The sequence below is a fragment of the Myotis myotis genome, unplaced genomic scaffold (genome assembly GCF_014108235.1).
Source record: "Myotis myotis isolate mMyoMyo1 unplaced genomic scaffold, mMyoMyo1.p scaffold_m19_p_2, whole genome shotgun sequence".
NCBI classification, from domain to species: Eukaryota; Metazoa; Chordata; class Mammalia; order Chiroptera; family Vespertilionidae; genus Myotis; species Myotis myotis.
Genome location: NW_023416324.1, coordinates 151,598,859 through 151,624,911, shown reverse-complemented (window position 1 = coordinate 151,624,911; position 26,053 = coordinate 151,598,859). Strand labels below are relative to the sequence as shown.

At 44.3% G+C, this 26,053-nt stretch overlaps 1 non-coding gene across 1 annotated transcript; it reads right to left on the bottom strand.

Annotated features, from left to right (window-relative positions):
• Positions 1 to 15,215: 15,215 nt before the first annotated feature.
• Positions 15,216 to 15,321, bottom strand: LOC118677864. Its single transcript, XR_004974587.1, has one exon. It is a non-coding gene; the product is annotated as a U6 spliceosomal RNA (small nuclear RNA).
• Positions 15,322 to 26,053: the final 10,732 nt, after the last annotated feature.

Here is a 26,053-nt window from a genome sequence, read left to right as displayed (position 1 = left end):
CTGGCCCTGCCAAGGGGTGAGTTAATTAAATGTTTGACCAAATATAGCAGGCTAATTTTTAAGTTCAGAATTTTGAATGGCCCTCAACTGATGTTACAAATATCCAAATGGAGACGGACATGCCTCAATGTGAGGTTGGGGGGAACAAGAAGAGATAAACCAAAGAACTTATATACTTATATGCATAGTCCACGGACATAGGCAGTAGGGTAGTGAAGACCTGGGGTGGGGTCGGTAGGGGTTGGGAGGAGGGGAGAAAGAGGGAGGATATGGGAGATATCTGTAATACTATCAACAATAACAAAATATGTAATGGCTCTTGGCAGAAAAAGAGCCCCCCACCCCTGCTTCTGACCCAGTTTCCCACCCTTACTGCCCCCCCCCCCCACTCCAAACTCTCCCATTCTGCCCTTGATTCTCATCAGCAATATTGTCTTTTTTAAATCACTGGTTTTCAAAGGGTGCACCTGGCTAGGAGCATCACATTATTTAAAAACTTAGGAAAAAATGCCAATTCCCAGGCCCCCTCCCTGGAGAGGGGACAGGGGACAGGGGACAGGAGACAGTGGGGGGGTGGAGGATCGGGGTGGGGAGAGGTTGGGGGAGGGGATAGGAGGGTCAGAAGTCTACACTGTAAGGAGCCCTCCAGGTGATGGGTCAGTTGCTGAAGTCCATCTCCCTCCAGGTCTTGAGGAGCAGCCTGGCACTGCCTCAGCCACCGCAGTGGCCCACCTCCCTTCCTGCATAATAATTGAAGTATCCCAGGCCCTGGCCAGTGTGGCTCAGTTGGGTGGGTGTCTCCCGTTCAAAAGAGGTCGCCAGTTAGATTCTGGGTAAAGGCACAAATAATTTTCGGGAGGCAGCCAATCATGTTTCCCTCTCACATCAGTGTTTCTTCCTCTCTCCCTCTCTCTCTCTAAAAAAAAAAAGGTAATAACTATCCTAAAAAAAAAACTAAAAAAAAAACCAAAAAACTATTCTTTAAATAATATATCCCAGCCTGAATCAGCAATGAAGCCTCCTTTTTACCTTTATCCTCACCTCTAACTTCTAATGTCACTGCCCCACCCCCATCCACACACACTGCTCCTGATTCATCCCATCTGGATTTCTTAGCAATAGTTATCTTTTCTTTTACCCTAAGAACGGTGGTCTCCACATTTTCTCCTTTTTATTTCATACACCATCATCTAAAAAGAATTTAAGCAGCGACCTCCCAAGTGTGTATATTTATATAAAGTATGCACACCGATGGCTGTAGTTATATTTTGCACATTATAAAACTCAAACTGAGAATCGGAAAAATTAGAGATTAGGTAAAATATTTAAACAACAAGTGTGAGGTCTTCATGACTCACCCCAGTGACTCATCGTGTGCAGATTACTTCAGCGATATCAGCTTCGAAGAAATCGAGACGTTCATTGCACGGACCCCGATTCCACTGCAGGTTTCCACACCAGAGCCACGTGGGCCCGCTGACCAGGAGCACATGTTAGATTTTTGCAGCTGTGTGACAGTCAATGGTTAACGACAGATCTCAGAGAAGAAGAAAAAAGTGCCAGGTTTGTAGCCTTTGTCAATGTCAGTGGCGGAAATATTCCCACCGTGGTGATTTCAAGCTACCAACATGACCGTGAAGTTGGGGGATGCACGATGGTCTGGAGCAAGCCAGCTCCGGCCAGCTCCGGCTCTGGGTTTTGTGCCCAAAGCTTCTTGTCAGGTCTATTTTTCAGGTAATTCCCTTTCTTCTAGGGCAGTGGTCGGCAAACTGAGGCTCCAGAGCTACATGCGGCTCTTTGGCCCCTTGAGTGTGGCCACAAAGTTTCAATCGCACTGTATGTGCACGCCCACACGTGGTATTTTGTGGAAGAGCCACACTCAAGGGGCCACAGTTTGCCGACCACTGTTCCAGGGAACTGGTTTCCTAATTAAGCTTGTTCTAATTAACTTGCTCCCTTTCAATGTCTCAAAGCCCCTGCTACAGTTGGGATAATTCTTTTTTTAAAAAAAATATATTTTATTGATTTTTTACAGAGAGGAAGGGAGAGGAATAGAAAGCTAGAAACATTGATGAGAGAGAAACATCGATCAGCTGCCTCCTGCACACCCCCTACTGGGGATGTGCCCGCAACCAAGGTACATGCCCTTGACCGGAATCAAACCTTCAGTCCGCAGGCTGACACTCTATCCACAGAGCCAAACCGGTTAGGGCAAGTTGGGGTAATTCTTTAGTCCTTCTGGCTTCAGTGGGGGCCTGCAGGTCTGATACAGGAGCCAGAGGATCACCTGGGATTTGTCCACTTGGGAGAGAGAGTAGAGGGAGAGAGAAACAGGGACAGCCGGGCCTTGGAAGTTCCTACCACCAGGCTCTATGTTGAAGATGTGGGTTTAGCCTGGCCAGTGTGCCCCAGTGGTTGAGCATCAACCTATGAACCAGAAGGTCACGGTTCGATTCCTGGTCAGGGCACATGCCTGGGTTGCAGGCTCAATCCCCAGTACGGGGCGTGCAGGAGGCAGCCAATCAAGGATTCTCTCTCATCATGGATGTTTCTATCTCTTTCTCCCTTTCCCTTCCTTTCTGAATTCAGTAAAAATATATTTTAAATAAAAATGTGGGTTTATGCAAATTCACCACCTATATAGGGTGACGCTGGGAATCAGACCCCTTATATAGGGGACGCTGGGATTTAGACCTCTCCAAGATCCATGCTCCTTAACTCCAATAGCTTTTGCCGCCTGCTGCCCCTTCCCCACATGAAAACCCCAAACCTGACATTTGAACTTTTAGAGTCAAACGAAAGTAAAAAGTGTTTATTAATGTGAGTATCATTAATGCGGATGGAGGATGTACTAGGTGCCAGGCACAGTTGCAACCGCTTTCTATGGTAGGTACTGGTAGTAGTCCCATCTTGCAGATCAGGAAACAGGTTTGGGGAGGTTAGACAACTGCCCAAGGTCACACAAATAATAAGAAGTAAGACTTGGATTTGAACCCACTCAGGCTGTCCTGCTTACAGTGACTCACGCTCTCCTGCTGACCTCTGCGGTCCGACGTCCTCGAGGTGGCTGGCGGGGGGTAGAAAACCCAGAGAAGTATGGCCCTGTCCTCAAGATGCATTCGGAAAGCTCACAGGCTCCTCAGGAAAGCAAGACTAAGGAAAGTGAAGTAATTAGACCATCTTAGCAGACAGCCTGTAATTAGCTGTAATGTAGTATCCCCCACGGCGTGGAAAAGTGCTGCCTGGTGGAGGTGGAGACCTAACCTCTGCCCCCGGAGCTATAATCACTCTTTTAAAAACCCAGAATCTAGGTCAGACGGGCCCTCAGCCTGCAGTCGGGTACTGCATTCTCTCCCCCAAGGAATCCCACCTGACCAAACGACATAGCCATAAAGCTACATAAAGCTGCATTGTGTGCACAGTTTTCCCAGTTTTCTCAGACTAATGAGAAAATATTTTTAAACCTCTTTTTAAAAGGTCTTGGTTCTCATTAGCCACAAAACTCCTAAGTCAGCTCTGGCCCTTCACCAGCCTCTCCCTCTGCTCGTATCAATTCTCCAAAGTCACCCACAGGGCTCCATCCTAGATGGACAAGGTGGATAGAAAATTAGATACACCTAGAGAGAGAGGAACGTTAGAAGTCCAGGCTTGTTCCTGTTCCCATTGCTGTGGAACAAACTACCCCCAAACTCAGTGACTTAGAACAGCAGCCATTTCTTACCTTCACAATGTCTTGGCTGGGTGAGTGTGTTAGTGTGCTACGGCTGCCATAACAAAGGACCACAGACTGGGTGGTTTAAACAACAGAAATCTACATTGTCCCACAGTTTTGGAAGCTAGAAGTCTAAGACCAAGGTGTTAGCAGGAAGAGTTGATCTCTTCTGAGGCCCAAGACGAAGCCGCTCATGCTAAGACCCACATCAGCAAACCAAATCTCATTTCAGTTTCTGTGCTCATCTCTCCCAGAAAAGGAAGCCCTGGGTCAACTCATCAGGCCTTGGCTGCTTAGTACAGGTTGCCTGGCCTGGCTCTCCTCCAAATAAGCAAAGTAACCCAACCAGGAAATGCCCAGTATAACGTCTGTGTCCTCCTCTTTAAAATCCCTCTTGCTTTGTACAATTCTTTGGAGCCCCTTTCTATCTGCTAGATTGGATGCTGCCTGATTCATGTATCATTAAATAAAAACCTACCAGATCAGTAAATGGCCCGGGGAAGTTTTTCTTTAACAGGCTTGTATATATTCTCCACATATCTTCACACGGTCTTCCCTCTGTGTGTCTATGTCCTCATCTCTTCCTGTAAGGACACCAGTCACATTGGTGTAAGGCCCCCCTCTATAACCTCATTTTACCTGAATCACCTCTCTACACGCTCCATCTCCAAATGCACTCACATTCTGTGGTACTGGGAGTGTGGGGTGGGGGTGTTACAATTTCAACATGTGCATTTGAGGGGATATAATTTAGGCTATAACAGTAAGGTTTTTTGTTCCTTGTGCAAGTACTGCTGCCACTGAGTGGGACTCAGTTGGCAGATGGGCTGATCGGGAGCCTCCAGAATGGCTTCAGTCACAAGTCTGGTGCCACGGGAAGGGTGCTGGGAAGCTGGGCCCGGCTGTGCCGGTTCACAGCGGAGCCTGCACACGGCCTCTCCGTCTGGCTGTCTTTGGATAATCAGATATTCTACCTTTAAAAATCTAGCCTCAAAAGTCACATGGCACCACCTCTGTCATGCTCTATTGGTCAGATCAATCACAAATCTGCCCTGATTTGAGGGGAGATAACATGGGCCATTCACATGGACCCCTCACCTCTCAATGGGAGGAGTCTCAAATAATTTGGGGCCATTGTTTTAAACTGCACGATTGTTTACAGTTCAGGCACATTATCCACAAAACTTCATCTTGTCCCAGATGAAAGGAGTTTAATAAACACCACAGTTATTCTCCACCCTCTGGGTTCCTCTCTGCTTCTCGAGGAATGGTGGGGGTGGCTCAGGGTTATAAGAACCAACGGTCCGTCTCCGGTCCTGATCTGCCATATGACCTCATTAATCCTTCAGACGCTTTTCTAATGGTCCAAACCCTAGGACCTGGGGGTCCTTCTTCACTAACTTGGCTGCTATGCCGTCTCCATCTCACCCCATCTCTTCTTTGTGACCCCTTCATTGTCCTTTGTGAGCTATTTTCTGGGCTCAGATCTCTCACTCCTGCACCTCAGAGCTACCGTTTAGTATCTTGCATTCCACTTGCTCTCTTTCCGTCTTTTTGTTATAAAAATTGGAATTCGGGTATGTCTGACCCAGACAGGACAGGCCTGCAAGAAAACTACTTTCTGAAGAGACTGGAAATCCCAGGGGGAAGCTTCCCTAAGAGAACACAGTGGGCGGGCGCTGGCAGACTGACTGAGGAGCAGTGCCTCGGTTCTCAGAACCTCTGTCGTCAGAGCCTGTCAGACCCTGAATGACAGCGTCTCTCGGATACATCCCAGCTCGCATCGCTTAGACACAATCTGAACCCTGGATCCTGGTGAGACACGGGGCTTGAAATAAAAACTGGAAGGTCTGTTCCCCTCCCTGATTTAAGACTCCTTGTAACCGAGGGTATCACTGAGAAAGGGGCTATTCTTCCCTGTTTCTGGGGAAGAGGGGTTCCCAGGCACCCTGTGAGATGCCTGTTTTCAGGGGCATAAAGACTCCACCAAAGAGTGAACCAAATGGGGGGATTCCAAGAAGTCACCAGAAGAGAATGTTCCAGGGGCAGGGAGCCCACACCAATGGTTAGGGGCACCAGGGAGTGACACACATTTGTTTCTACAGCGGAAGCCTGGGAAACTCAAGTAGAGAAAAATCACCACTCTGCTCCTTCTTCTGCCCTGGCTCCCTTTTCCGTACCCTGGTGGCCAGTGTGTCCTGGCCCGGTGGTCTCCCTCACATTCTACCAGCAAGCTCCTTCCATGAAGCAAGCCAGTTCTACCTCTTGAAACCTCATGCACTGGGAGTTGTCTGAACTCTGTTTCTGTAAATTGTGAGTTACACCACCTGCACATTAACTTCACAGGGCTGCTTTAAGAAGCAACATTTTTAAAATGAATCACTGTGTAAATATAAGCATCCTAACTAACCTGTCTTTGAACATCTCCTTTGTGACTTCAAAGGGCAAAGAACAATTTTAACAGCAACTTGTAGACTTCACCTTCACCTATGTATATCACTCTTTCCCCGCCACAGTGTAGACCAGTGATGGCAAACCTATGACACGTGTGTCAGAGGTGACACGCGAACTCATTTTTTTGGTTGATTTTTCTTTGTTAAATGGCATTTAAATATATAAAATAAATATCAAAAATATAAGTCTTTGTTTTACTATGGTTGCAAATATAAAAAAATTTCTATATGTGACACGGCACCAGAGTTAAGTTAGGGTTTTTCAAAATGCCAACATGCCAAGCTCAAAAGGTTTGCCATCACTGGTGTAGACCTTTTGAATGCAGCGACGAGGTTTTATGTATCTTCATATTCCCTCATGCACCAACTGCAGAGCTTAGCAAACCACTTGGACTTAACAAATCATTAATAACTAACTTAATTTTAAAGCCAACCCACCCTGTTCTTCCTCAGCATGAGGCATCTCTTTAATTCATAGCCAACCACCTTTATCTCTTTTCTGGATTAAGGCATAGCATTAATGACCAATGATTAAGTTTCGCTATCACCTCTGTGGGACCATGGGGCTGCAATCGTTTCTTTCCCTAGTGACTGATCGTTCTGATTCTTCTGATCAGAGGCTGTGAGTGTGAATCACACACTCCCTGCTCCTGCGCACAGAGCAGTTTCTGCGGGGCCTGGGAGCGGCACGCCGGAGCTGCTCACTTGACGTCAGCGCATCCGCAGATCTGGCTGCTGCTGGCGGCCTCTGCAGAGGCCTCTCAGTCCACGGGGACTAAGGCTGGCTGGGTCTTCAGAGAAAGGCACATGGTCAGGTCTGCTTCTGGCTGTCTTCCCAGGGGGTGATAGCAGTGGGGGCTTAGGAAGTGAGCACGGGGCCGAGTGCTGCCATTTTCCTTCATAGGCAAACATTCCCTTCTTCCTTCAACACAACTAAAACGAAAGTCCTCTCCAGCTCTCATTTTAGATGTCTACCATCGCAGCAGTGACTCATTCTTCCCCTCTCCTGGCAGATGTCTGAGGGGTATTTTCGGTGGGAGGGTGGGGGGTGGGGAGGTAATGTGGGGGAGGAGTTGTCGGGGTGCTCCCATTTGAATGGTCTTAAAAAAAAATTCTTACTTCTGTTCAAAGATCTTGAGTTAAAACAGGAGCTACCTGAGAGTTTAATTTAATCTAATTAAATGTACTACATAGACACTGGGCACCCAGGTCTTAAAAAAAACCTGGCGGGGGAGGGGGAAGGGGGAGGGGGGCGGGCATGCAGGAGGCAGCTGATCAGTGATTCTTTCTCATCATTGATGTTTCTATCTTTCTCTCTCCCTTCCACTCTGAAATCAATAAAAAATATTTTTTAAAAATCCTGGGCTCCTCCTTAGGTGTGTAGTACCATGGAAAGAAAATGACAGCAAGGCCCTGGTTGAACTTGAACAGGATAACTCTGCTCCAGTTATAACCACGCACCCCAGACTCATTTGCATAGATGAGTCATTATGGGTGAGTCTGGACCATGTACCCCCGGCTCATTTGCATAGGACAAGGAGTCCCGGGTTGTCAGTGACATGCTAATTGGGTACTAATCTACTTTTTCCACGCAGACAGATCCCTTCGGGCCTGTACAATTGATGATGTGGGGGAGATTCTCTATGTGGGTGACCCACAGGCACTTCAAACTCACCATGTTCAAAGCTGAACTCAGCATTTCCACCCCAAACCTGCTCATTCCCTTGTGCTTTCTATTTCAGTTGGTGGCACCCCATCTACACAGTCATCCAAGTTAGAAACCTGGAAGTCGTTCTTAATGCCTAGTTTTTCTCCGCCACTGCACTGAACATCCAATTGCCAAGTTCTTAAACTTTTGGAACCTTTCCCACTTCCACATCCCCAAAGCCCCCGCCCAGATGCAAGCTCTCATCATCTCTCACTTGGAATACTGCCATTGCCTCCCCAGGAGTCCTTGGAATGATCCACCTAAAACTCACATCTGTACCTGTTGTTATTTCCTTAAGTCATGTCTGTAGTTCCCCTAAATTTATAAAGGAGAGTCCGAAGATTTTTAACAGTGGTGCTTCATCTGGCACTCAAGATCCTCCACCTGCATAGGGCCTGCCTACATCTTCAGTCATGTGTCTCTTCATTCACTTTTGTACTTTATGCATCTGCCACCGCAAATTGATCATTGTTTTTCCTTTGGTACTTGGCTGGAGTATACCTGGTATTATCTAAATTAAGATTTTCTATTCTACTTAGGATACTCTTTTCCTGGTCTTTCACTAGAGAGAGAAGAATTGGGGGAGGTGGGTTTTCTTGGTCTTTGCCTCTGGGGGTTTCCAGGTTGATGGTGTCTCCACCACCCTGCAATTTGGGACACAGGAAAAAGGAAAACCCAGGGAACTCACCATGGTGTTGTTCGCCAAGTCCTGAGGTTCAAGGCAGTACACCTTTGTCCTCCCACCTTTCAGCATCTTCCTGTGTTTGTTGTGTTACATCTGGGAAGTTCTTCATTATAAGAGAAGGGCTACTGAGAAATGCAGCTATTCTATCTTGGCCGGGACAAAAGTCCACCAATTAAGCTATAATGAATAAATCAAAGGGGCTGCTTGAGAAAGTTATAGCCCAGCTGGGTAGTTTGAAGGATGTATTATCCTCTATTTTGGAGAATATTGAAGAGAAAAGCCCTGCTCTGGGGTTTTGGGATATACTCTGAATATGATGAAGAGTTATTCTCTAGCAAATTCCAGAGAGGAGTTTATCGGAGAAAAACCTATAAAACTGAACACTGTTTTATGAAGAGTCTGGGAAGAGAGAGTGGGCTGGGATTAATCAGACTGTCTTCATAAGGGTAACCAGAGACCCTCACCACAGTCCTATCTCTACTGGAGGTCAAAAAAAAAAACCTCTAAGGCAGCGGTTCTCAACCTGTGGGTCGCGACCCCTTTGGGGGTCTAACGACCCTTTCACAAGGGTGGCCTAAATACATCCTGCATATCAGATATTTACATTACAATTCATAACAGTAGCAAAATTACAGTTATGAAGTAGCAACGAAAATAATTTTATGGTTGGGGGTTACCACAACATGAGGAACTTGGCATTAGGAAGGTTGAGAACCACTGCTCTAAGGCATCCCCAGATGAGCTTCATTAACTCCCCTTGTGGAAGGGAGGCCGAAAATCTACATAGGGACAGTTTAAGTTCTCATATAGTAACAGCCACACATGTCCAGCCACTAATAAAAGAGACTTCAAGTTGACAACTTTGGGCAACAGTATGCAGCAGCCTTTAAGTGGACAAGAAAACAAGAAGCTATGGGCAAGGACTGTGTAGTCCAGAAGGAAGGCATAGTTTGGGAAGTCCCCTACTTAGACTCTAGTATGGACTGAATTCAGGATCCCTCCTTCTTCCCCTCTGCCCATGTCCTGTGGCTAGGAATGGCTTGTTAGGAAGGATAGAAGAGGGAGAAGTTAGTGACTTCTTAGAGGTGACATGATCACCCCTGTCCAGGCACTGAAAGAGTGCCAAGACTGCACCCCACTCTTTGGCAAGGACTTTGAGAGTTTTGAAGTAGGGAATCCTGAAATATATTGAATTAAAATGGAACACAGTGGTCCATCTGATATTTTCCCCCTTTAAATCCCAAATTGGAGTTACAAATGTAATTATGATTCTATGAATTAATGAATTCTGCACTGAAAGCATTTTCTCTTTCATATTCCCTTCCCACCTGGAAACTTATTATTGGTTCACTCTTGGACTTATATGTCCCATATCCTACTGTCTCACTGCAGACTTAGCCTAAAAGTGGTAAAAGGCAAGTTCATAGATCTGGATAATCTGATCTACTCCCTCATTTTCCAGGTAACGAAACTGAAGTATAAGGTGAATTTCTCAAGGTTGTTTAACAAGTCAGTCCTATCTCAAAACTAGGCCGCCCTACTTTGAATTACCAAACCCTCCTAGCCCAAGAAACAGTGAAACTTTCTCTTTCCTATTCATGAATCTTCTTAGTGGCATATTACACAGGGAGACTTTGACATATCCTAACAACCTCTGAAGCATCTGCTGTTGGCCTGGTGATGGGAAACATGCCAGGAAATAAACGTTTATTTATTTGTATATGAATAATTGAGGAGTCGGGCAATCTGTCAGCAAATGGTAGACAAGTAGAACAGACAAAAAGCACATGGGAACCCTCCAGTCAGAAAGAATATTTCCTGAGAAATACGGAAACTCACTCTCCCCACCGCAGCCACCATGGGGAGGGGCTTCAGAGCCCACTGGGCATCGGAGAGACAGGTGTTAGCTCACCGCCGCAGCGCCAGGGCCCAAAGGCAACTCCCACAAGCAGAAAAGGAGGAACTGGTCCTAAAACTGAGGCAGAAGCAGTGATTTGCTTTTGTGTTCAGAGTGAAGGGCTCTCATGAGGCAGAGGCAGAGCTGTCCCACACAAAGGGAAGAAGTGTTTGGGGGTGGGGGGGTGTTGTTTGTTGTTCATTAGCCTTTATATTTTTTGAAGCAGTAAGTGGTGGTGAAAGACCTCTACATAGGCAGGTCATTCTCATCTTTGGGCCACACTTCTCTTAGTCAAAGGGTATAAAACACCTTTTTCTGACGTATAAGAATAATCAAATTAGACATGTGCTTGCTCATGGACCACACGCAAGGCACATGCAAGTGTTTCTCATTCTGGGAAATAAAGATGAATTCAACAGGAGCTTAGCATCTGGAGAGGGTCAAGCTGCACACACCATTAGCCTTATCTCCAGGCAGGAGGTGAAAAGTGATGCTATGAGATAAAGGATGAAGGACAGGAGAAATTCAAAGGAGAGTTCACTCCTAACATGGACAATGAAGGAGCATCCACGTTTTCCGAGGAAATGACATTTCTTGGACATTTAGAGAAGGAATAAAACATCCCAGGTAGGGGCAGGCATGCTGAGCCTGGGAAGGGAAGATACTGCAAGAGATTCATTCCACAGGGGAAAGAAAGAAACTGAGTTTAAAAAAAAAAAAAAAGTTTCTAGAATCTGGCTCGTGCCACAGGGCTTGGGGAGATTTAGTTGTTTATTTGTTTCCTTTTGCTTTAAATAAGCTCCCATTGGTCCCCTCTTCCCTGGAGCCTGGGATGGATGGGGCCGGGGCGGGGGGGGGGGAGCGGGCAATCAAAAGACCACCAGCACTTAAAGCTGTTTGAACTCACCTCTAAAAATATTTCGGGACAGAAAGTGTGCCAGCATTGAAATTCATCCACCATGTCCGTCTCTTTAAAAGTCACTATTTTGATTTCCATTTTCTTGCCTGCATGCCATGGGACCCTGTTGCTAAGAGCCCAGGGCCCATCAGTTTTTTCAGTTTCCCTTCCACTATCTCCTTCCAGAGCATTTAAAGGGCCAGCTGCACAGACTTGCTGTGGTGGAAGGAGTGGGGCTTGCTGCATGGAAAATACCTGTGCGATGTGACTGGGGCGAGGAATGGCTGCCCACTGGGCAGTTGGGTGAAGGGGTTGGCAGCAGCAGGAACAAAGTGTCTGAGCAGGACCAGGTGCCACCTACTTCTCTGCCATTTTCCAGACCTGCCCCTGGCCCCTCGCCTCCCCTCCTCTCAACCAGCACCAGTGAAAAGGGAGAGAGGGGTGTGGCTCCACAATAGGGCCCTGGATGTGCTCACTCTGGGAGTTCCTCTTCCTCCTCCTCATCTGTGCTTCACCCAGATTCATGGTAGACGGATCCCATGCTGAGGGAGGATCTCTCTGAGCGTGTGTGTGGGATAAATTTGGAGAAGGCTCTAGGCCTGTCAGCTCAGATGAACCCAGGAAGGGCCCACTGCTAAGTGGGAGAGACATCCAAAGGCACCCAGCCATGCTCAGGGGCCTCCGGGGGAAATGGCCTGCTCCAGGTCTCCTCAGTGACAGAGCTGGGATTCTTCGCTGCTGTACAGTGGGAAACATGGACCAGATTCTAAGACATAGAGATGGAAATACTTTGTTTCTACCAACTGGCAACAGAACAGATCTAGAAAATAAAATGCACACTGAAGCACAGAGCTCACCAGTTAACCAGATTGAAACACCTCCGAAAAGAGGAGGGGACCACAGAGAAGTGGAGGTGATAGAGCAGCTGTGGTTCCAAGAAGCTGAATTTCCTGTGTGACCCTGTGGCTTGTAGACAGAAAGACCTTCACCTCTCTCAGGGCTTCTGCAGGGAGAGCCCCACAGGGCTTGTGGAAGCAGCCTGGATTTCACGGTGGATATCCTACACAAGGTGCTCTTCAAAACTGAGCAAACCAGCCTTTGGAAAAGTTAAAAATAAAAGGAGTAATATTAATATAAATATTATACCCTATATAATAACAGCCTAGATGGCATCACGTGACATCATCATAAGATGGCCACCACAAGATGGCCGCCCTCATGTCATCACAAGATGGCCATCAGGGGAGGGCATTTGTGGGTGATCAGGCTGGCAGGGGAGGGCAGTTGGGGGCAATTGGGCTGGCAGGGGAGGGCAGTTGGGGGGGACCAGGCCTGCAGGGGAGGGCAGTTGGGGATGAGATCAGGCCTGCAGGGGAGCACAGTTAGGGGTAATCAGGCTGGCATGGGAGCGCAGTTAGGGGTACTCAGACAGACAGGCAGGAGAGTGGTTAGGAGCCAGCTGTCCCGGATTATGAGAGGGATGTCCGACTGCTGGTTTAGGCCCAATCCCACAGGGATCCCAGATAGGAGAGGGTGCAAGCTGGGCTGAGGGGCACCACCCCCCTCCTTGCATGAATTTCATGCACCAGGCCTCTAGTATTGTTTATAAATAAAAACACGTTTTTATATATACACTAGGGCAGGGCCGATGGGGAGGTTATGGCTCTACCCCGTCACACACAGAGCAGGGCCCGGGGGGGGGAGGGGTGGTGGTTGAGGCGCTGCACCCTGTCACACACAGAGCCGCAGGGCAACCAGGGGGTTGGGGAGCTCCCCCCTATCAGGCACAGAATAGGGCTGATCAGGGGGTTGGGGCACCTTCCCCTGTCCCGAACAGAGCAGGGCAGATAGGGAGGTTGTGGCCCCGCCCCCTGTCACACACAGAGCCGCAGAATGATCAGCGGGTTTGGGCGCTGCCCCCTGTCATACTGATCCCGGTGCCAGGAGGCCTCGCGGCTCCGCTGATCCCGGTGCTGGGAGGCATATTACCCTTTTACTATATAGGATAGAGGCCTGGTGCACAGGTGGGGGCCGCCTGGTTTGCCCTGAAGGATATCCTGGATCAGCGTGGGGGTCCCCACTGGGGTGCCTGGCCAGCCTGGGTGAGGGAATGATGGCTGTTTGCAGCTGGTCACACACCCTTCAGGGTGGGGGTCCCGCTTGGGTGCCTGGCCAGTCTGGGTGAGGGGCTGAGGGCTGTTTTCAGGCTGGCGGGTGACTGAAGCTCCCAACCGCTCCTTTTTTTCTTTTTCTTTTTTTTATTCTGGGCCAGCTTTAGCTCTGAGGCTTGGCTCCAGCTCTTAGGCCTTGGCTTCTGAGAGCAGGTATCTGGTTTGTTTGGGTTCTATAATCGAAACATTGTATCAACTCCAGCTCTGCGATCCCGGCTGGCTGAAGCAGGTTTCTGGGCTTTTGTTTAGCTTCTATATTTGTAACAATGTTTCAAACTGCAAGCTCAGAGGCTGGCAGCGGCAGGCGGGGAACGTTGGAGTCCTCCGTCACTGAAGCAAGCAAGCCTCATGTTTGCTTCAAGCTGCCTGGCTGCCGGCCGCCATCTTGGCTGGCAGTTAATTTGCATATCGCCCTGATTAGCTAATGGGAAGGGTAGCAGACATATGGCTAATTACCATGTTTCTCTTTTATTAGATAGAATATCTAAATACAAATATAGCAAATGTATAAAATATTCAAGAAATGATAAATATCAAGTTTACCTCTAGTAAAAAACATAGTTACTTCCAGTGGTGGCATAAGGTTAATTGAATCAAGAAGAAATACACAAGAGGTTTCCATGACATCTGTAGGATTTTCTTTATTAAACAGCATGGTAAGTATATGGGTGCTCATTATATTATTGTGTATACTGGAGGCCCGATGCATGAAATTCATGCAAGAACAGGCCTTCCTTCTGCTGGCTGCTTGCACCGGCTTCCCTCTGGCACCCGAGACCTGGGCTTCCCTCCCAGCTCTGGCTTCATCTGGAAGGTCGTCCAGAAGGATGTCCAATCTAATTAGCATGTTATGCTTTCATTATTATAGATGTTTGAAATGAAATGTTTTTAGAACATTTGAATATGGTTCATTTAAAATAATTTGAGGTATAGTTCTCATACTAAAATTCAGCCATTTAAAGTGTATAATTTAATGGTTTTTAGTATATTCACAGAGCTGTACAACCATCACCACAATCTAATTTTATAACAGATTTCTCACCACCAGAAGAAACACCATACCCACTAGCAGTGAATCACCATGCCTTCCTCCCAACCACCACCCTACTTCCTGTCTCTATAAATGTACCTATTCTAGATAACTCATATAGATTCATCCATATTGTAGCAAGTATCAATATGTCACTCCAGGTGGCTGAATAATATTATACTGTACAGATTAACCACATTCTGCTTATCCTTTTATCAATTGATATATATTTGGGTTGTTTCCTCTTTTCCTATTAGGAATCATGCTGTTATAAACACTCATGTACAGATTTTTGTGTGGACATAATTTCAAATTTCTTTTGGGTAGCTACCTAGGAGTAAAATTTTTGAGCCCTACGATAACCCTATGTTTAAATTTTTGAGGCACTACCAGATTGCTTCTGAAAATGGCTGTATCATTGTACATTCCCGCCAGCAATGAGGTTTCCAGTTTCTCCACATTCTTACCAATACTTGTTATTGTCTTTTCAATTTTAGTCATTTCACTGGGTGTGAAGCGATATCTCATTGTGGGTTTGATTTTCACTTCCCGAATGGCTAATAACATTGAGCACCTTTTCATGTGCCATTGGCCATTTGTATGTCCTTTATGTAGAAATATCTATTCAAATTCTTTGCCTATTTTAATTGGGCTTTTTGTCTTCTTTTTTTTTTTTTCCACGAATTTGCGTGTCATCCTTGCACAGGGACATGCTAATCTTCTCTGTATCATTCCAATTTTAGTATATGTGCTGCCGAAGGGAGCAACAGGGCGTTTTGACTTTTGAGTACTGAGTTGTAAGACTTATTTATATATTCTGGATACAAATCCTTTTTCAAATATATAATTTACAAATATTTTCCCTATTCCATAGGTTGTCTTTTCACTTTATCAGTGGTGTTCTTTGAAGCACAAAACTTTGTAATTTTAGTGAAGCCAAATTTATTTATTTGTTTTTGCTGCTCATGCTCTTACTGCCATGTCTAAAAAATGATTACCTAACCCAATATCACAGAAATTTACTCCTATGTTTTCCACTGAGTTTTATAGATTTATCTCTTACATTTGGGTCTATGGCCCATTTTGAGTTAATTTTTCGTGTCTAGTGTAAGGTAAGACTCCACCTATCTTTTGCATGTGGATTTGGTTAACCCAGCACCATTTGTTGAAAATATTATTTTTAATATTATTTATTCCCAGCATAATTATTCTTTTTAATGAAAGAAGCTTTCATTGTTTTTCTAAAACTTGTTTATAAGGACACAGTCGTACTAGAGTAGGGCCCACCTTAATGACCTCATTTTAACTTGATCTTCTTCTGAGACAATATTCCCAAATACAGTCATAGTCACAGGAACTGGAGGTTAGGACTTCAACAGGAAGAGCAAAGACTGGTGGAGGACCCAGCACTCAGAGAGTCAATGGCCATCAATCCTCTTCTTCCCACTGCTTCCCAGAACCTTCAAATTGGCCTCTCCTTCTCTAGTCCCCAGACCCCCTCTTCACGTTCATAACCAGCTCTGGCTTGGGCAAGGGAGGGCAGTGGTCAGGTCCTGCTCAAACTGCTGTCACCATCCTCCACATGATGGTCTCCCCTCCTCACCGGGTCCAGGGGGTCTTGGCACAGCTGGGCCCTTAGTTCTGGAAGATTCTGCAACGTAAGTTGTGAGCCTTCTGATTATCCGACCAGAGCACCCTCAGGCTGCTGAACAATGGTCCAGTCTGTGGAGAAGCTGTTCACTCATCCTCTTTCCTGGACTCTGGCTGTTTGCTGTTGTGAAGGAGAATGCTGTAGAAAAGGAGAAGAGGGGAGGGGAGAGGAGGGGAGGGGAGGGGAGGGAAAAAGAATTCATGCACAGCTTCTTTCACACTTTACTGAAAGCCAAGCCTATGGAAATTTGAATGCATTTCTCTATTTGGAGACATCTGAAGTACAAGGGCCTTGTCCCTTTATTGGCATATCTGTCACTTCTGTCTAGTGGCAGGAGAGTTTGGCAATTGAGGGCAGAGTTATTGAAAGCACTCACTCTTTGTTTCAAAACATTGTCTCTAATCTTGGGGAACATAGTCTTTGTGAGAAATATACAGGTTTAAGTCATGAAATACTTGAAACTTGTAAGAAATTTGAATATTAAAAATACTGCCAAATGCGATTATTGTATATTTAGGCGCTAAAGATCCACATATGAATGGCACATTCTACCTGCATCATTTAAGACTAAGGCTTTAATTTTTTTTTAATCTTTCCTCATGTGGTTTTGAACACTCAGCACTCACTTTTTTTCGTGTTCACTTTGATATACTTGTTTCTTTTGATTCGTTTTCCTCGGGACGTTGGGATGATTGTGTAGCTGTGTGGCTTTCCCAGGTGAGCCTTAATTCTTTTCTCGGTGGTTTCTCAGCTTATTTAGTCCTCTATAGAGGGGCTTCTCCAACCCATGCCAGCAGTCACCTGAAAGTTTAACCAGAGCTAAAATAAACTAAATAAGATACAGCTACCTTAGACTAATGAAAAACTCAGGACGTTTTTTAAATTTAAAAAAAATGAACATAATATATTAACATGTAAAAATGTTTTATATTTGAAATATTAATCCAAGTTCTAGAAATCTAGTTCAGAGAAATTGTCTAACAAATATGCAGAGAGGTATGTATACAAAAAATAATCACTGGAAACTGAAAACAAAATTTCGATCAACAAGCAAATAAATTATGGCACATCTGTTCTATGAAATACTATGAAGCAATAAGGCATCTCTGTATGCACTGAGGTTAAGACACCTCCCAGATATGGTGTTGGTAAAGAGCAAGTTGAATGTAATAAACCTAGATCTGGAAAGATGAACATAGCATTGTCAACAGCAGCTCTCTGTGGGGACTGGGATGGACCAGGACTGTAGGGAACTTCCAATTTTTACCTTATATGCTTCAGTATTGTTTGCATTTTTTTAATAAAGAGCATGCATTATTTTGACAATAATTGTTTCAAACCATTTAATTAAAATGGCATCTTGGAATAAAAGTGACTCCTATTATTTCTTAAAAAGCATGAATTTTACAGGATTTTTAAAGTCCTGGTGTTACTATGTCATCCCCAACTGCCCTCCCCTGCAGGCCTGGTCCCCCCCCCCCCCAGCTGCCCTGGTCACCCCTAACTGCCCTCCCCTGTAGGCCTGGGTCCCCCCCCCAACTGCCCTCCCTTACAGGCCTGGTCCCTACCAACTGCCCTCCCCTGCTGTCCATCTTGTGTCCACATGGGGGCAGCCATCTTGTGTGTTGGAGTGATGGTCAATTTGCATATTACCTCTTTATTATATAGGATGTATTTTGTGATTTTTATTTATGAGCTAATGTTAATTGAAGTTATATCTATGGGAATTCTTGGAGGCCTAAAATCAAGGTGCATGCCTTCAGAGAAAATTTATGTGTCCTCCTACCAGGCACCTGGAGGCACTACCCAACTCAGACTATTTTGAATTCTCAACTTGGGATTTTTCAGCTCATATTAGTAATGAGAATTCCAGTCTTAAGTCCTATGACAGTGACTCATGGTTATGAATTTCTCAGGAGAAATTTATTCTTCCTAGTATCCCAGGGCTAAGATAGGCAGTTGGACTTACTGGGCTTTCTTTGATAGGCACTTTTTTTCCTATTCTCTCTTTTCACGAGGATGCCATCTTTGGGGAGCACTAGCTTTAAGCAAGAGTCTTTGATCCTTCTTTCCACCTTGCTCACACCTTGAGATTTGTCTTCTTTCTCCCAAATGTCACTTTCTTTAACTTGTGCTTTCTCGTCATTTTTGTCCTCTAGGAATTTTCCTTTCTTGCCAATGCAACTATGCATTTTTCTAAGTATATAATTTTTCCAACTTTACATTCTTTTTTAGGTGCATGGCATCAGAAGGATTTTTTAAATATATAGTATTCCATATTGTCAGAAACAGAACTTGTATTTTTCATTTAGTTTCCTATATCAGGTTTCCCAAGCCTTCAGAATTTACCAAAGAGTAAGATAGGCTTGCAAACTTTTCATTGTATAAAACAACATTTTAAAACAATAAACAAGCAAATAAAAACTTAACTACCTCCTACTAACACTATCATTTCATAGTAGAATGTTGGAAAGACAATTATAACTTAAATTCACTTTATTTTGTATTTTTCTGAAATTGGTGACAACTTTGTTGTACACCATCATTGGTCCATGGAATAGCATTTGGAAAGCGCTAAGCTATGTAACATGTCATGAAGATTAGTCTACTTGTGCTCACTGTAAAATTATTAGCCAGAAATTTCAACTACCAACATCAAGTCAACTTCCGACTGGGCAAATGCCATTAAGTTATGTTTACAATTGAGCAAATAACGCCCAATTTATACAAGAAAGAAAGCATGAGGTATCAAGTCAAAATCTTGAGTCCCACCTCTATTATCCTCTTAGCCTCAGTTTCTTCCTCTGTGACAACACCAGATACATTAATCTTATGGGTACCTTGAGGACTAGTAGGAGGAGGCTTCACTGGGGTTATTAACTTCTCTATTATTCCCCTCCCTTACAAAATACAAACTGAATTCTCCCCAAAAGGAGTAAGCGCCAAACTTCAAACAATAGGACTTTCTTTTCAATATGGATCTAGAACAGGCAATGTGTCCCATTGGTTCTTTTTATTCCTATCAAAGGAAGAAGTTAGGGCCAACTCAGACTTCCAGGAGAATAAAATTTGCTGGCAAGAGAGATTAGCCTGTCAAAATTTAAGCTCCACAGAAGCTGGGACTTTGTTCATGGCTGTATCCCAGTACCTGTAACAGTGCTTGGCACATGATAAATGTTCAGTAACTGAATGAATAATAAAACAAATCAGAGCCCTGCAACAAAATGAGCCAAAACAAAATGACTATCAAAATCACCCAACAGGACAGAAATCTTGTGTTCTACTTCTCAGTCAGATCGATCCTTATCCCCCGCTCTGCTCCCCATCCTCCCACCATGCAGTGCTTCTCCAACAAGTTCTGACAGTCCCAGAGGCAGAACCTGGCTTTGAGAGAAAACAGGCAAAATTAAAATCAACATGTTGAACCACCTATTCAGAGTCCTTGCAATCTGTGCAAGAGTCTGGCATACAGAGACTGCCTGTACTATGCTCGGTGCTGGCTCTGAAGGCCCCCATGAGCATCCATCAGTGACGTAGAGGATGGCCAGCTAAACACAATGAAAAATAATGCTAGTTAACATTCATTTAGCATTTTCATTATGCCAGACTCTATACTAATGGGCTTACATGGATTATCTCACGTAATTGTCAGAGCAGCCCACCCAGTTAGGTATTATTTTTATTCCCATTTTATAGAAGCTTAGGAAGGTGAAATAGCTGGTCAGGGGTAACATAGCTCATACTCTTATCTGCAAAAGCTATGCTCTTATGGCACTATGCCTGATACAGATTTTATATCACTTCAAAGTCTTTGGCATGGGCCATATGTAAGCATATCCATATTGTGATGTGACTTTGTTTAAATGAATCTATTCCCTTTGATTTTCTTATCCTCAGATAGAAGTTGAAAAGATAAATAAGGGAAAAGAAAGCCAAGTTTAAAAGTGAAAATAGAGTTTGAAGTGACTTGGAGTAGAGAGAAAAGAACAAAACTGGTCTCCTTTCTCATCTTGTCTTTGTCCGCCTCTAAATATCTTTGTCCTGTCCCTTTCTCTTCTTTACCCCTAACCCCACCCTCTGTCTGACTTATTGTTTCTTACCTCCACCACTGCTGCAAAGGTTTCTCAACTGCTCTCCCTATATCTACTTTGTCCCTCCCCATCCTAGTGATCCTTCAAGAAAGAAATAAATCATGGAGTGTTTTTAAAATTGTAGAGCAATTTTTTAAAAAATATGTTTTTATTGATTTTACAGAGAGAGAGGAAGGGAGAGAGAGAGAGAGATAGAAACATTGATGAGAGAAACTTCGATCTGAGAAACATTCATTGGCTGCCTCCTACACACACCCCTTCCAGGAGATCGAGCCCACAACCTGGGCATGTGCCCTGGCCAGGAATCACACCTGCCACTTCTTGGTGCATGGGATGACACTCAACCAATTGAGCCACACCAGCCAGGCTGTAGAGCAACTTTCAAATGCTGATCTGATCCTGTTCATTCTCCCACTTAAAACCCTTTTCAATGGCTTCCCTTTTCCCTTAGGAAAAAGCAAAAATCCCTAATGGGGCCCTTAGGGCCCTGCTTGTTCTGCCCTTACCCATCCCCCAGCCATGCTGCCTCTGGATTCTTCCACTTCAGCTACAGTGCTCCGCACTTTCCGTTCACTCGCCTGATTCGCTCTTCCACAACTTCTCTAAGGGAGTCTGACTCATATTTCAGACTGCTCACCTTGTGTCACTACGCAGGGCACACAGGTGTCTGCTGCACATGGAGATGTGGTTGAGTGAGTGAGTAAAGGCATGAATCCATGGTGGTCCACATACCAGGCCTGTCAGCATCTGGTTTTCATTTTGAATCCTCCTAAATGAGAGGCTGGAGTTCTTTCACCTCCTGCCTCTGCCATGATTGGCTCCAGTCTGGATCAGACTGGGCCTGCAGGTGGGTCTCATGGCTTAGGTTTGTATGACTTCAGCAGCTAGGAGTATTCTTGGAAGCTCATCCTAGAGCCAGTTCAAATAATTTTGTAGCCACTTAGTATCTGGTAATATTTCTGCTTACCCTCATCAGAGTGGTTTCTGTTATGTGAAGCTTTATCCACCAATATGAGGCTCAAGGAGTAAACTGTAAGCCTCTGGGGCACTGGGCATAGACTTGTTCAGTCTACCTGGAGGCCTTGTTCCAGGCCCGGGCCAATTCACATCTGTGAGAATTTGCAGCACCTTTAAGACACAGCAAACCCATGTCCAGCCTTTAGGGACACCAGACTAAAGGATCATCCCCAAGAATTATCACCCAGAGGCTAGTCCTTAAATTGATTCCTCTATTGTCTTTTTTGCTATCCCTTGTCTGTCCCATGAGTCAGTTCATGGACTTTCCTAAAGAACTCATTACCTCTACTTCTTAGGCCATAAAAAAAAGGGGGGGCTGGTGCTACTTCTATCAATCACTTCAAGTGTAAATAGCTACCCCTCTTATATGCCTCATACACTCTGTGTACTATACTTCAATATAGTTTCCCACATTGTATTAGACTTACCTGTTTACTTTTCCATAATTCCCACTAGACTGTATCTACATCAGAGTGAGGTCAGAGAGAGCCTATTTTGTGGAGTATTGACTCCTGGTGCTTAACACCATGCTTGGCATGTAGCAGATGCTCAACAAATAGTTCTATAATTTGTTAATGAATACTTAAATGTCTGATGTAAATGTGGTGTTTCTTTCTAAATCCCAGGGACTTTGCCCAACTCCTTTGACTAAACTGAACAAAACACTGCTAGAGGGGGAGAGAGAATTGCTAAAAGTCCACTGCTTGAATAAATAGACTCTTCTAGATTTTGTCACTCATATAAAAATTGCATAATTTTACACTTCCTTCAGGGAATGTAAAAATTCTATAAAGGTAAGTTATTGTGTAGCCTCTGCAAAGCCTTTTATTCAGGTTATGGTTTTCTTTGGGTTGGAATTGAATATATCTCAATATTGTCTATTAAGGTATAATCGTGATGAGAATTCTGAAATGCAAAATAAAATTCTTTGACCACATCACAGTCCTCCTTGGCAGCTCCTTGTCTTAAAGATTGGCATTCACAGATCTTCTGTTATACTCATGTTTCTGCTCTAGCAAGCAACACACAAATGAAGAGCAAATGGTGTAAAAAAAAAAAAAAATCTCAAACACCTGTGTGTGTGTGTGTGTTTGCTTTTGGCATTTCATTCAACTGCTAGCTATAAATTAATTCTCCGAGTCCAAATTAATTTCTCCTTCTTCCTGCCCAATACTACTTCCTGTATTCTGCAATAATAGCACCTAACACCTTTTCTCATGTATTGCAGAATCAAGTTCCCCAGTATACTTGCTTAGGAACCGCTACACCATTTATTCAAAGACTGGAGGAGAACAACCAACTACCATTAAAATGAGTGTCCTTGATGGTTAATTAGCTTCGCTCACTAGCCACATGACTGGTTCTCACACACCAGGCTCAAAGCACTTGCATTCACATTAATACTACAGCAGTATTATAAATGATATTCATTACATTCATATAAGGTATAAGTCTACTCAATGAGTGTGTCTCTGACCACTGGAATCAGAATTGCCCATTGTTATGATTTAGGTTGTAATGAATTAATACACACTGGTTCTCGGGCTCCATGGTAGAGCTACTGAACAAGAGATCCCACCTGGAAGAGAGGACTCAACAACATAAAGTGCTGCCAGGACCCCATCGATTTGGTATCCCACTATTCTTCCAGTCCTAGGCCTGCACATCATAGGTGCTCAATTGAGTGTTGTTACCGCTGCTGCTTTTAAATTATTCTGCCCACTGAAGTTTAGCTATATAACACATTACAATAGAAGAAATAAGTATAGATAATAAAATCAGATAATAAATTAAATATTAGTGAAATAAAAAATAAAATAAGAGAGATAAGTATGAACAAAATATTAGCACCAAGGTAGAGATAATCAATTCTGCACAGAAGGCTCTAGAACAGTGGTTCTCTACCTTCCTAATGCCACGACTCTTTAATACACTTCCTTATGCTGTGGTGACCCCCAACCATAAAATTATTTTCATTGCTACTTCATAACTGTAATTTTGCTACTGTTATGAATCGTAATGTAAATATCTGATATGCAGGATGTATTTTCATTGTTACAAATTGAACATAATTAAAGCATAGTGATTAATCACAAAAACAATATGTAATTATATATGTGTTTTCCGATGGTCTTAGGCAACCCCTGTGAAAGGGTCGTTCGATCCCCAAAGGGGTCGCAACCCACAGTTTGAAAACCGCTGCTCTAGAAAGACATAGAGCAGATTTTCTTTGAACTGGGTCACTCAGAAAGCACTGGAAATATCCAATCAGAGAAGCAACACAAAAACTCTATAAATGGGCAAGCTTGAGCTGGTTTGGAGAGCCAAACAGGTCTTGTGTGGCAGAAATGGGCGAGTCTATCATGATAGCTAAGAGGGATGGGGCAGAGAGCAGAGATGGGGCCAGGGAAATTGGTAGACGTGAAACTGGATGTAGTGTCTGGGGCCAGACTGTGCGACCCCTAGGCCATATGTGCTTCCCCTGTATTCTCAGAGCTGTGAGCGATCTCAAAAGGCAAACTGGCATAGCTGCGGCCTAACCTAGTAAGAGAATGGGTTGCCCTCAGACATGGAGCTTCCACACGCTCCATTGATTTGAAGTGTGTACTTGTTCGTCGATGGCCCCCAGGTGACCATTTCCAGTTACTTAGAGGCCTTTCTGTTACATTAACCAGTCAAGTCAAAGAGCCAAGCACACTGGACTTGTCTGGCTTATGATTTATCTGAAAATAAATCCTAAATGGGGCCATGAGTTGTTTTCAGCAACCACAGCTTTCGAGCCCAGCAGTAAATTGGTCAGAACCCAGTTCCTGGTGTTCACTGCGGGCAGGACCCAGCTCCTGATGTCTGATCATTTGTTCAAGCTTCAGAATGAGGGAAGTTGGGGAAAGACTGGGTGGCAGGTTCAGCCTGACCTGATTTGCTCAGGGGATTGCAGATCTTAGAGAAGAGGTTCCCTTGTCCCTGCCTCTCAGGGGAGTAGGGTGAGGGCAGGCTTTCTACTGAAACATCCAGACTTCACTCCCAGATAATAAGGCAAGAGTGAGCCCGGCAGGAGGGAGGAAAGCCTTGCTGGACCACAAGAAAGGTGGGCAGGAACCCAAACCAAAGGGTTATTCTGTACCTTTCCCTGTGGTTCTACTGAGAGAGGAAAAGCACCCTGGGCGAGGTCCCACCACTACTCTACTCTCATCATATCGACCTGTTTCTGCCTCCAGCCAGGTCCTGTCCCTCCAGGGTCTGATGAAGACAGCCAGCATCAGCCCGTACTCCTTTGCTCAGCATCAGCCTGTACCCCTGAGCTTGATCTTCGCTGTAAGGAGGCCACACTCAACAGCAATGACCAATGCCTCCCAAATCCTGACCACATCCTTTACATAAAGGGTCTCACTTATCCTCCCAGCACCTCATGGAGTATGTACTGTTACTATCTCCACGTTTTCTTGTTTTGTTTTGTTTTGTTTTTAAATTTTTATTGTTGAAAGTATTACATATATTCCCCTTTCCCCCCATTAACTCCTCCTAGTCCGCCCCTGTCCCCCACCCCAGGCCTTCACCACCCTATGGTCTGCATCAATGGGTTATACATTTATGCATACAAGGTCTTTGGTTGATTACCTCCCACCCACCCCCACTCTGTCCTATGCTTCTATGTCTCTGGCTCTATCTTGGAAATAGTAGCACAGAGAGGTGAAGCGGCACCTACCGCAGAGCATCAGGCTGGGATATGGACCCAGACAGTCCAGCTCCAGGCCATAGGCTTGGCCTCGACTCCACCCTGCTTCTCCAGCAGAAATGACGCTTGATCAGAGAAGCAACACAGGTCCATTCTAGGAAATTTGAAAAAAATATAAGAAAGCCACAAAAAGGAAAAAGGAAATCACCTAATCCCACCACTTTCACCTTTTGGGAAAAGGTAAAAATAAAGGAAAACTGAAAATCCCTTCTTATTTCTAACGTTAGCTCTCAAAGGTATCCACTGTCCTTCCAGACTTTTTTCCTTTCATGTTTACACAAAGATGGGTAGGCATATAATGTCTGTTGGCACATTGCACAATAAGATTACTTGTGTATGCCTTGCTTTTTCACTTAATATGACATCTATTTTAATGATTGCATAGTTACCCACTATCTTCTGGACCACAATTTACTCGACCAGAGTTATAATAAATATCTTTGTCCACATATCTTTATGTACTCATGCTAGTAATTCCAAAAGATACATTTCAACAACTCGCAGCGCATGTGCATTTTTCATTTTGCCAATTGTTAAATAACCCAGTGGATTTTAACTCTTTATGATGTGATGGCAAAACTGGGGTTGTTGATAATGAATCTGCATTATGTAATGAAAATCACACATAACTTATTTAAGCATAATTATATACAGCACTGAATAAGTGATATAAAAGGGGTTTCTCTTGCACATTTCACTTTCTCCCTAGATAACTGGAGAAATACCTTCGTTTGTTGTGGGTAAGAAACTGTGTCTCCTGTTGGCCCTGCAAAACTTTTCCTAATCTTGCCCCCATATAAGTCCACATTGGGGTGTAACTTTCTTGTATATGTGACTTCATTTATGATTTTCTGAAAATGTTCATTCTCGATACCTTTACTAGTTCAAAATGAGGGTTTTTTTCCATTCACACATTTTATATGTTTATTCTTAGCAACAGTGAAAGAGTCTTAATTTACTAGAAACAAGCAACACTGAGCACAATTTTTTACTCTTCTTGAAAT